Source organism: Aegilops tauschii, chromosome 7 (genome assembly GCF_002575655.3).
Source record: "Aegilops tauschii subsp. strangulata cultivar AL8/78 chromosome 7, Aet v6.0, whole genome shotgun sequence".
NCBI classification, from domain to species: domain Eukaryota; kingdom Viridiplantae; phylum Streptophyta; class Magnoliopsida; order Poales; family Poaceae; genus Aegilops; species Aegilops tauschii.
The window spans coordinates 620,113,540-620,126,111 of NC_053041.3; positions in this window are offsets into that span (position 1 = coordinate 620,113,540).

Sequence of the window (12,572 nt, forward strand, 5' to 3'; positions counted from 1 at the left end):
AAATAAGTAATTAAAAAACAAAATAAAATAAAATAAAATAAGTTTTTTGTTGTAAGTAGAAACAAAACAAAATAAATAAATCAAAAAAGAAAACAAAAAACAGGCAAAAAATAAAAAAAATATGCCACCTACTGGGCCACCACGGCCTGAATACGACTAGAAACCCATCGATGGGCCAGAATTCAGGCCGGCAGAAGGCCCAGTAAGCCCATCAGGCATAGCAGTGACAATTAGGCCCGTAAGCCTGCAATGGAGAGGAGCTCGAGAGTGGTGCGGCAGTGGGGCTTATAAACCACTGCGTGCCCCTGTCAACTAGCGAGGTAGGACTAAACTTTCGACGTGGGCGCAGCAGCACAAGGCCTTTGGTCCCGGTTGGTGGCACCAACCGAGACTAAAGGTGTGCATTGGTACCGGTTCGTGGCGCCAACCCGTACCAATGCCACCCCTTTAGTCCCGGTTGGTGCCACCAACCGGGACCAAAGGGGCCGTTGGTCCCGGTTGGTGCGACGAACCGGGACCAAAGCCTTTCCTATATAAGAAACACTTGGAGAAAATTCAGAATTTCATCGCTAGTTGCCCCTGACGACGCCGACCTCCTCGACGCCGCAAGGCTGCACCGCCGTCGCCCGTGCCCCCGAGCCCACGCCGAAGCCGTCCGCCGCCCCCGAGCCCACGCCGACGCCGTCCGCCACCCACGCCGTCGCCCTCTGCCACCCCCGAGCACGCCCGGCCACGCCCCTGCGCCACGACCCGCCCCCACCGTGGCCGTCCCCGACGCCCTCGCCGCCCCCGCCGTCGCCCTCGCCGGCCGCCCCCGATGTGAGCCACCACCGCCACGGCTCAGTTCAGTGCTTTTTTTCATATAATGTGTATTATTTTTTTGGTCATTGCATTTTTTTCATATATATATAATGTATATATGTATGTGGTAGCTATATGATGAATGGATGTGGCTATGTATGTATGAATATAATGTTCATAGCATTTTTTTGTTTATATATGTTTTTTTCATATATGTGTTAATTTTTTATTTAGGTTAGTGCATTTTAGGTTAGTGTAGAGGAAAAAGTAAAATTAGTAAGTACTACTTGATTTTAGGTTAGCGCTTAGTAGTTGAACTAGTTGATTTAATGAAACTACTTTATTTTACTATATATAGAAGTAGTTTATTTTTAGTAAGTACTACTTTATTTTATTTATAGTAAGTGCTTAGTAGTTGAACTAGTTTATTTAATAAAACTAATTTATTTTACTATATGTTGAAGTAGTTTGTTTTTAGTAAGTACTACTTTATTTTATTTATAGTAAGTGCTTAGTAGCTAGTTGAACCAGTTGATTTAATAAAACTACTTTATTTTACTATATATAGAAGTAGTTTATTTTTAGCAAGAAAATTAATAGAACTAGTTTATTTTATTAGTTAAAGCAATTATTCCCGCATCGACGTCGACGATGCCAATCCCGCATCCACGTCGTCGACTCGGCGGAGGAGGCCGGCTTGATCAGAGGGGCCATGTCCGGGACTGGGCTCCGGCGGGCTGGTTTTAGGAGGTGCTACCTTCCGGGGGGCGTAGGTTGGTGACGAGCCAGCCCGTCGTTGACCCGTTCCTTGTTTGGTGGCGGTCGCGTGGGCCAGTGACGGTGCCGAGGTTTTCGGACACCGCGGAGGTGGTACGTCACCGTGTTAGTGAGGAGGACCAGCACGTCCGTCGCTACATGGTTGCGTTGGAGGGCAGGTTCGACAATACCTGGCAGGTTCTTCAGGGATCTCACTGGAGCTATGATCCTGTGATGGTTCCTTCCCTTTGGGTGTCCACCGCCCGCGTCGATACCCGTCAGGCGCTACGGTTCTAGCTGTACTGGCGATATGTATGATAGTATTCGAGGTGTATTAGTGATAATATTCGACGATCTACGGACGCATGGACATGATGTAGTTTTGCTTATAATTGAATGCATCCTAATTTGAATACTACTTTATTTTGTGATTTGATTTTGCTTATTGAATGCTCAAATTGGAAAACTACTCCTACTTTGAATGCTAAAATTGGAGAGCACTATGCAAGGCGTATGCATATGATTAGTTGATAGCTTATAGGGTTTTTGTTTTCGCAGAAATCTAGGAGCCCCCCTCCATCATCCCCGCCGTCGTCCCCATCACAGACCCCCTCCGACCTCGAGGTGAGACCAGCCACGAACCGGTTTTAGAAAGATAATTAAACGATATTTCGGGTTGACTTTAAGTCTATTGAGTCTCCACCATATATGAAAGGACGAAGAATCCCGACTGTTGTCGTGGGGCTAGCTTCTCCTTCGTTCCCGTGTGCTAGACAATTTGGTGTAATGCACTCGGGAACGAAAGGAAGGAGCTACCATCACCGACGGTCGGAAATGTCTGAGAGGAATCAGTGAGGGAGAGTTCCACCATATATATATGAGAGGATGAAGAATCCCGACTGTTGTCGTGGGGGTCGCTTCTCCTTCGTTCCCGTGTGCTAGACATTTTGGTGTAATGCACTCGGGGACAAATGGAAGAGCGACCATCACCAACGGTCGAATGTATACACCACGTGAGCTGAGGGTTTTCAAGAAAAGACTCGACAAACCGATAGTCAACCCGTGAAGAATACTAATGATCTAACTTAGGTTTTTTAGTACATATATTTAATTGTAGACGTTTAATATTTGAATTATGAACATAGGAAATGTCGTACTCGAACGACGAAAGTCTCTCGTGGGAGTGCGACTGGTGCCACGACGACCGAGGTCTGTGCGACAGGCCTCACCTGGACGAAGATCTGCGCTTCAGTATTAAGCTGGAGGAGACCTTCGATGTTGAAACGGTACGCAACAACGACAAGTGTTATTTTTTCGTAATTAAGCACGACTTCAACTATTTCAACGTGTACTTTTCATCTTTTACACTTCAACTAGCTTATCCCATGTCATGCAAGACGCTACGTCTTGTAGAGGATGGGTTTTGAAGACCATGAAAGTATGGAAACAAAGAAAATTCACCTAAGGACCCATCATGATATAGATTTTGAAGTAAATCTGTATAATTCTGAGAGCGTAACCCATTTTGGTTGCAACAATTGGGAAGCATTTTGCAAGATGTATGGTTTTGATGAGGGTATGCTTGTCACCATGGATCTTGGTGATCCTGACATCGAGCAAGACAATATGGACATTTGGGTCCTTGTTGATACGCCTCCAATTCTACCGCTATGTGAGTTTCTCAAACATAGTTATTAGCTAATTTATATTGTTCATTTCAAAATAGTTGACAGCTTATTTTCATTGACAGCTTATTTTGATTGTTCAAACAATGTGCGGAACATGGTAGACAGAACCTACTACACCGATGGCTCTGAGTTAACTTATAAGGAGAAAACTCATGTGGTCGGATTTTGTACTGATCTTGAAAATTACAATATCTATTGTAAAACTCCTCCACATTATGGTCAATACGTGCCACTAGTGCACGTGTTGAACTATGGTAACTACTATGGAGATACCCTGGTAAGATTTCTTACTATTACGACATTCGTGCATCTTTTGCATACTTCTAAAACTAGTACATCATCGCTAACTATGAAGTTATTACTATGTTTTTCAACAGATAATCCCAGAGGATTGTGTGCCTCATTTGATGTATCAGAATGGTAGCCTTGATGTTTTGAACATACAACCAGGTCATCCTACGAATCTCAACTGTCCATACCGGATTTCTAAAAGAAGTGGAGACATGAAAATCAAAGAATGGAAAAAATGTATGGACAGTCGCAAGGAGGTTCTTGGAAGCAAAAGGAAGCGAAGCACAAAAATTGGAGACAGGATGATCTCCATTCTCCATAATGGAGAGTCGGGGTCTATATTGTTTTATGCAATTTTACCTTAAAGAGGGTATTTAGGTCCTACCTAATACTGATGATCATGTGCTAAGAACAATTAAGTAGGGTTGGTTCGATGACTATGAGGATGATGATCGTATGACTTGTTATTAATAACGAGTAGAAGTTGTATGATGATGATTAGTAGGACTTGTTATTATGATGATGCATGATGCGGGCATGAAGAGTTATTGTATATCAGTGGGTGAAATGAACATGGATTAGAATGAAGTCAAGGCAACAAGCATGTGGTGCATGTCAAAAGTAGTACTAATCCAAACTTGATCAAGTTAGGATTAATATTACTTTCGACATGCACCACATGTTGCCTTCACTTTAATCTAAGCCATGTTTAGGCATAGCAGTAGCGTTGGTAAATCAAGCATGGAAATAAGAGAGGACAGTTCTCTCTGTTAGCTAGCTTACACACCCTAAATTACCCCCTAAACCCTCCCCCTTTCAAAAAAACAAAAACCCCAGCCACTGAAATGCTGACGCGTGGAGGCCTTTTGGTCCTGGTTGGTGTCACCAACCGCGACCAAAGGCCCTCCTGCCTGGGCTGGCCGCAGCGGCCACGTGGAGACCCATCTGTCCCGGTTCGTGTAAGAACCGGGACTAAAGGGCTAGGGCATTAGTAACGACCCTTTAGTCCCGGTTCAACAACCGGGACAAAAGGCCCTTACCAACCGGGACAGATGACCCTTTTTCTACTAGTGCCACCAACCAGTGTTCTCTGCAAAAGAAAAAATCACAATGGTGTAAGCCACCAACCAGTGTTTTCTGCAAAATAAAAAAAAGTAGGTGCAGAATTTTGTTTTTGGCATGAATATGTAAACTTGGGTTTCCTGCAAACCTAACCTTCATTGCTTTCATTGCTGATGGTTTTTGCAATTCACTCCCCTGGTAGGGGCCCTGGCTGTCGTTGGCATTGTTCGTGAAGAGACGGCGTTGGTCGTTTTTGCGTGACCCTTGCGAATGACAAAGGGCAGGAATGAGTCGACGACGAGGTCGCGGTGCCACCGATGGAAGACAACCCGGTTTTTTTCTTTTTATGAAAAAAGGAGAGGCGCAGAAGGCGCCAATTTCATTTCAAATCAAGCTCAAGTACATGATACAACAAAGATTATAACTCCTCAGCAAACAAGTAGTAACAAATGTTGGAAGAAGAACAGCTAAACTGCACCTATGAGCTTGACTGAAATATCTACAGACAGGTTCCACATTGAAAGTAAGAACCTGATGAGCACCATAGCAGGCTACACCAAAAATAACTACAGAAATGTGCACTTAGTAGCTGAAGTAATGAGCAAGATGATGTGTGATCAGCCATCAAGATCACACCGTGATGATTTGCCACCACAAGCTGGAGAGCTGCAGTTTCATCAAGAATAGGGTAAGGGTCCTGTGGTATGTAAACTGCTTGTTGATGCGCCTTCCACCAAATGACCTAAAGCTTCAAGTCTAGTATGATGCAAATGTGATTTTCCTGTAGTCTTAAACGCGCCAGAGGGAATCCAAGAACCTGCAATTTGAACTCAGTAGCATCTTACAGCATGGAGAACAAAACACTGAAAATTAAAACCAGAGAGAAGAGAAACTACAGGGCAGGACAAATTCCTATGAGATGAAGCAAAGCAGCAAATGTCAGGCTCTGTAGAGGATCTAAGAACCTGATGAGCCAGATTATGAGCAATACCATTGATGTCTCTTGAAATGTGATATACCTGTGGTTGGAGTTCCTTAGTAGAGGAGAAAATTTCAGCAACCAAGTGGTAGAAATCGCTAGTACATTTCTGTTGGCCGCTGCTTTTGCCAAAGAGAGGCAATCTGTAAGAAAAGTAGGCTTAGAAATCTGTAACCTATGAATGATTTGAGCTGCGAGAAGCAAAGCAAGAGCTTCCGCTTGAAGTGGCGAGCTGGTTTTCTTAGCCGAAGCTTGAATTCGAACATTCACTTCAACTTGATCTTGCAAAAAGTTAAGGAACACCCCAACTCCTGTAGCTGTTGCACCATGAAGTAATCCTGGGATCTTTGCACAACTGAAAGCAGCATCCAGATAAACTTTGGCTCCTGAAATAAGAAGATCAGATCTGATAGTATGGCCTTGAGCAGGGAGAATACTACTGCTGCTGGCCTGCTGAAGAACTAGATCAGAAATTTGCCCCTGATTAGAGCCTCTCGTCCTCGCCGTGGTAGAAGCTAATGACGTTGGCCTGTTGGAGGCATACCACCAGACGGTGGTCCCTGAGAACTGTTGGTGACCTCCTCATGGTCGTCGATGGAGACATGGAGGTTCTTGCTTTCTTGCTGAGCTCGGCCTTGAGCTTGCGCGTTGCAGCCGCATCCGTCACTGAGGTAGGCCTCGACGGCGAGAAAGAAGTCGTTGCGCTGAAAGCGCTCTGCGCCATACTCGGAGATGGTGATACGACGGAGGTAGGGGTTGAATCAGGCGGCGAGCTTGGCGGCCCAGGTGGAGAGGTAGAGGCAGAAGGTCGGGGGACGTAGACCAGAGGAAGATGACGGTCGGCAGCGCCGATCGGAGCCCGCCCACCTCTCCATCACCGCCACCGCCATGGCCGGTCGTGGAGCTCCTCTTGATATCGTGTGTTGACGGAAAGCCGTAGTGACCTGGACTGGACTGTACATGTGTGTAAGTGTTGCGTATATAATGGCAGTGACTGCGATTCGTGTGGTGATTTGCTTAGGTTGAAGCTTAGCTAAGCACGTGTAGTCGTCGTTGTTGGCGCCGGAGCAGGTGAGGAGAGAACCGCCGGGCATGGATGCAATGGCAAATGCAGAGTTGGCTAGCTCAGTTTGTATGCAACCAGATGCGTCAGGATTCGGATTGTTAATTGCATCTTGTCACTTTATTAGACGATTGACTGCATCTTGTCACAACAGGTAGTATAATTAATCTGCATGTGTATAATACTACGATAGTACAGTACTAGCTTTGAAAGTGAGCAGGGATCGATACATGTGGTCGGCAGGTGACATGCATGGTGCTCAGTCGTCGGCGAGACGAAGCATGCAATACTTTTCTTCGTGTATGTTTATTGTCTAGATATATAGAAGACGACATGCAGAGGCAGAGATGACTTGATGGCACGACGACGGCGACGGCGGAGGAGTTTCAGGTTTGCGGGGCGTAGGATTTGCTTGGAGTGGTTTGGTCAGGCGACGCGATGGAGGATTTTTTTTTTCTTTTTTCTTTTGAGGGGAGCGATGGAGGAGTTGAGGGCGGAAGAGGAGGTGGCCCAGCGAGCGTTTAGCTGCCGCTGGGCCGGGGACGAGCAAACCGCTCGGTTCGCCGTGTGCTTTTTAGTACCGTACCGTGCCTAAACAAAAATTAGTACCACACCGCTCGCATTGGGGCGTACTTCGCGGTCTAAATAACCTGGTACTGACACACGTATCGCCGATGACGCAAAGCATATACACCAGCTTGCTGGTCCAGGTTCTGTCGAGGCAAAAAGCACCTTAACTTGCTGTTAAGTCCTGCATGAGAGGGGCCAGAAGTATGAATTGGCGCTAGTCTTTTTTTTCTAAGTGTTCACTTTTCATTTTTCAAAATACCAAGATCTATTATAAAAATGGCCAATTCTAAGCGTCGGTCGGCTAACCCAAATTTCGGTTGTTTGATTTGCCTAAATGGTTTCGCTCATCTCCCTAGCACCCTTTCCCATCCCGCATCTCGCCCAGTACCATGGCTCCAACCACCCTCGGTCGCGGAACCGCGCCATGCCGGTCCAAAGCACTGCGCCTCGTGGGCGCCACCACACTAAATTGCAGCATTCATGGATCCTGCCGCACCGAGACTCGCAGGCTACATTTGCACGGGTTCCAGCAATGGCGTGCATGGTTGCAACATCTCACTGCAGGCCTCGAAGCTCGCCAGCTCGCTATGGTGACATTGTCGTCGCCGCAACGGTTCCATCAAAGTCGATTCACGGTTGCAGCACCTCATTGCCACGGTTCCAGCTCTCCGCGGTGGCCTGACGCAGCTCGCCACGGTCACTTGTTCCACTCGGTTGTGCCTGCTGGTCGAGGTAGTAACAAAAATAGTAGCCGGTTGCAACAAAAAAAGCCAATTCCAACAAAAATTGTCTTGCCGTCGCCGGGTTGAAGCAAAAAATTCCGTCGGCGTTGCCGGGTTGAAGCAAAAGGTTCCGTCGGTTTGGGCAAAAAAATGATGCCAATTCCAGCAAAATTGCCTCGCCGTCGCCGGCCACAACAAAAGAAACTCGTCGGTTCCAACAAAAGGAAAATCCGGTTGTGGCTCAAAATCATGTTAGTTGTAGCATGTCGACTCCACGCCACCAGAAGCACGCCTCGCTCTAGCGTCGGTTGCTGCCGGTTGCAGCTCATGAGACCACCATCTCCAATAACGGCGGCTGCCGGGGTTGTAGCACGCAGCACCGCGTCGGGGGGGGGGGGGGGGGTGTAGCTCGTAACCTGTCTCCTCGAGCTCGTTGGTGCTTGTTGTGCTTGCGGCAAGGCCGGGGGCCTGTCACCTTAAGTTGCTGTTAAGTCATGCATGAGGGGGGCCAGAAGTATGAATTGGCGCTAGTCTTTTTTTCCTAAGTGTTCACTTTTTATTTTTCAAAATACCAAGATCTATTATAAAAATGGCCGATGCTAAGCGTCGGTCGGCCAACCCAAATTTCGGTTGTTTGATTTGCCTAAATGGTTTCGCTCATCTCCCTAGCACCCTTTCCCATCCCGCATCTCGCCCAGTACCATGGCTCCCACCACCCTCGGTCGCGGAACCGCGCCATGCCGGTCCAAAGCACTGCGCCTCGTGGGCGCCACCACACTAAATTGCAGCATTCATGGATCCTGCCGCACCGAGACTCGCAGGCTACATTTGCACGGGTTCCAGCAATGGCGTGCATGGTTGCAACATCTCACTGCAGGCCTCGAAGCTCGCCAGCTCGCTATGGTGACATTGTCGTCGCCGCAACGGTTCCATCAAAGTCGATTCACGGTTGCAGCACCTCATTGCCACGGTTCCAGCTCTCCGCGGTGGCCTGACGCAGCTCGCCACGGTCACTTGTTCCACTCGGTTGTGCCTGCTGGTCGAGGTAGTAACAAAAATAGTAGCCGGTTGCAACAAAAAAAGCCAATTCCAACAAAAATTGTCTTGCCGTCGCCGGGTTGAAGCAAAAAATTCCGCCGGCGTTGCCGGGTTGAAGCAAAAGGTTCCGTCGGTTTGGGCAAAAAAATGATGCCAATTCCAGCAAAATTGCCTCGCCGTCGCCGGCCACAACAAAAGAAACTCGTCGGTTCCAACAAAAGGAAAATCCGGTTGTGGCTCAAAATCATGTTAGTTGTAGCATGTCGACTCCACGCCACCAGAAGCACGCCTCGCTCTAGCGTCGGTTGCTGCCGGTTGCAGCTCATGAGACCACCATCTCCAATAACGGCGGCTGCCGGGGTTGTAGCACGCAGCACCGCGTCGGGGGGGGGGGGGGGTGTAGCTCGTAACCTGTCTCCTCGAGCTCGTTGGTGCTTGTTGTGCTTGCGGCAAGGCCGGGGGCCTGTCACCTTAAGTTGCTGTTAAGTCATGCATGAGGGGGGCCAGAAGTATGAATTGGCGCTAGTCTTTTTTTCCTAAGTGTTCACTTTTTATTTTTCAAAATACCAAGATCTATTATAAAAATGGCCGATGCTAAGCGTCGGTCGGCCAACCCAAATTTCGGTTGTTTGATTTGCCTAAATGGTTTCGCTCAGCTCCCCAGCACCCTTTCCCATCCCGCATCTCGCCCAGTACCATGGCTCCCACCACCCTCGGTCGCGGAACCGCGCCATGCCGGTCCAAAGCACTGGGCCTCGCGGGCGCCACCACACTCAATTGCAGCATTCATGGATCCTGCCGCACCGAGACTTGCATGCAACATTTGCACGGGTTCCAGCAATGGCGTGCATGGTTGCAACATCTCACTGCAGGCCTCGAAGCTCGCCAGCTCGCTATGGTGACATTGTCGTCACCGCAACGGTTCCATCAAAGTCGATTCACGGTTGCAGCACCTCATTGGTACGGTTCCAGCTCTCCGCGGTGGCCTGACGCAGCTCGCCACGGTCACTTGTTCCACTCGGTTGTGCCTGCTGGTCGAGGTAGTAACAAAAATAGTAGCCGGTTGCAACAAAAAAAGCCAATTCCAACAAAAATTGTCTTGCCGTCGCTGGGTTGAAGCAAAAAATTCCGCGGGCGTTGCCGGGTTGAAGCAAAAGGTTTGGTCGGTTTGAGCAAAAAAAAGATGCAAATTCCAGCAAAATTGCCTCGCCGTCGCCGGCCACAACAAAAAAACTCGTCGGTTCCAACAAAAGGAAAATCCGGTTGTGGCTCAAAATCATGTTAGTTGTAGCATGTCGACTCCACGCCACCAGAAGCACACCTCGCTCTAGCGTCGGCTGCTGCCGGTTGCAGCTCATGAGACCACCATCTCCAATAACGGCGGCTACCGGGGTTGTAGCATGCAGCACCGCGTCCGGGGGGTGTAGCTCGTAACCTGTGTCCTCGAGCTCGTTGGTGCTTGTTGTGCTTGCGGCAAGGCCGGGGGCCTGTCACCTTAAGTTGCTGTTAAGTCATGCATGAGGGGGGCCAGAAGTATGAATTGCCGCTAGTCTTTTCTTTTCCTAAGTGTTCACTTTTCATTTTTCAAAATACCAAGATCTATTATAAAAATGGCCGATGCTAAGCGTCGGTCGGCCAACCCAAATTTCGGTTGTTTGATTTGCCTAAATGGTTTCGCTCAGCTCCACAACACCATTTCCCATCCCGCATCTCGCCCAGTACCATCTCTCCCAACACCCTCGGTCGCGGAACTGCGCCATGCCGGTCCAAAGCACTGGGCCTCGCGGGCGCCACCATGCTCAGTTGCAGCATTCATGGATCCTGCCGCACCGAGACTCGTAGGCTACATTTGCACGGGTTCCAGCAATGGCGTGCATGGTTGCAACATCTCACTGTAGGCCTCGAAGCTCGCCAGCTCGCTATGGTGACATTGTCATCGCCGCAACGGTTCCATCAAAGTTGATTCACGGTTGCAGCACCTCATTGGTACGGTTCCAGCTCTCCGCGGTGGCCTGACGCAGCTCGCCACGGTCACTTGTTCTACTCGGTTGTGCCTGCTGGTCGAGGTAGTAAAAAAAAAATAGTAGCCGGTTGCAACAAAAAAAGCCAATTCCAACAAAAATTGTCTTGCCGTCACCGGGTTGAAGCAAAAAATTCCGCGGGCGTTGCCGGGTTGAAGCAAAAGGTTTGGTCGGTTTGAGCAAAAAAAAGATGCCAATTCCAGCAAAATTGCCTCGCCGTCACCGGCCACAACAAAAAAACTCGTCGGTTCCAACAAAAGGAAAATCCGGTTGTGGCTCAAAATCATGTTAGTTGTAGCATGTCGACTCCACGCCACCAGAAGCACACCTCGCTCTAGCGTCGGCTGCTGCCGGTTGCAGCTCATGATACCAGCATCTCCAATAACGGCAGCTGCCGGGGTTGTAGCATGCAGCACCGCGTCAGGGGGTGTAGCTCGTAACCTGTGTCCTCGAGCTCGTTGGTGCTTGTTGTGCTTGCGGCAAGGTCGGGGGCCTTTCACCTTAAGTTGTTGTTAAGTCATGCATGAGGGGGGGCAGAAGTATGAATTGGCGTTAGTCTTTTTTTTCCTAAGTGTTCACTTTTCATTTTTCAAAATACCAAGATCTATTATAAAAATGGCCGATGCTAAGCGTCGGTCGGCCAACCCAAATTTCGGTTGTTTGATTTGCCTAAATGGTTTCTCTCAGGTCCCTAGCACCCTTTCCCATCCCGCATCTCGCCCAGTACCATGGCTCCCACCACCGTCGGTCGCGGAACCGCGCCACACCGGTCCAAAGCACTGGGCCTCGCGGGCGCCACCACACTCAATTGCAGCATTCATGGATCCTGCCGCACCGAGACTCGCAGGCTACATTTGCACGGGTTCCAGCAATGGCGTGCATGGTTGCAACATCTCACTGCAGGCCTCGAAGCTCGCCAGCTCGCTATGGTGACATTGTCGTCGCCGCAACGGTTCCATCAAAGTCGATTCACGATTGCAGCACCTCATTGCCACGGTTCCAGCTCTCCGCGGTGGCCTGACGCAGCTCGCCACGGTCACTTGTTCCACTCGGTTGTGCCTGCTGGTCGAGGTAGTAACAAAAATAGTAGCCGGCTGCAACAAAAAAAGCCAATTCCAACAAAAATTGTCTTGCCATCGCCGGGTTGAAGCAAAAAATTCCGCCGGCGTTGCCGGGTTGAAGCAAAAGGTTCCGTCGGTTTGGCAAAAAAATGATGCCAATTCCAGCAAAATTGCCTCGCCGTCACCGGCCACAACAAAAGAAACTCGTCGGTTCCAACAAAAGGAAAATCCGGTTGTGGCTCAAAATCATGTTAGTTGTAGCATGTCGACTCCACGCCACCAGAAGCACGCCTCGCTCTAGCGTCGGCTGCTGCCGGTTGCAGCTCATGAGACCACCATCTCCAATAACGGCGGCTGCCGGGGTTGTAGCACGCAGCACCGCGTCGGGGGGTGTAGCTCGTAACCTGTGTCCTCGAGCTCGTTGGTGCTTGTTGTGCTTGCGGCAAGTCCGGGGGAGCATGCGGCGAGCGCGGGGTTGGTCGCAGCAAATCCAATGCGCGGTGGTGGCTCCGTGGATTCG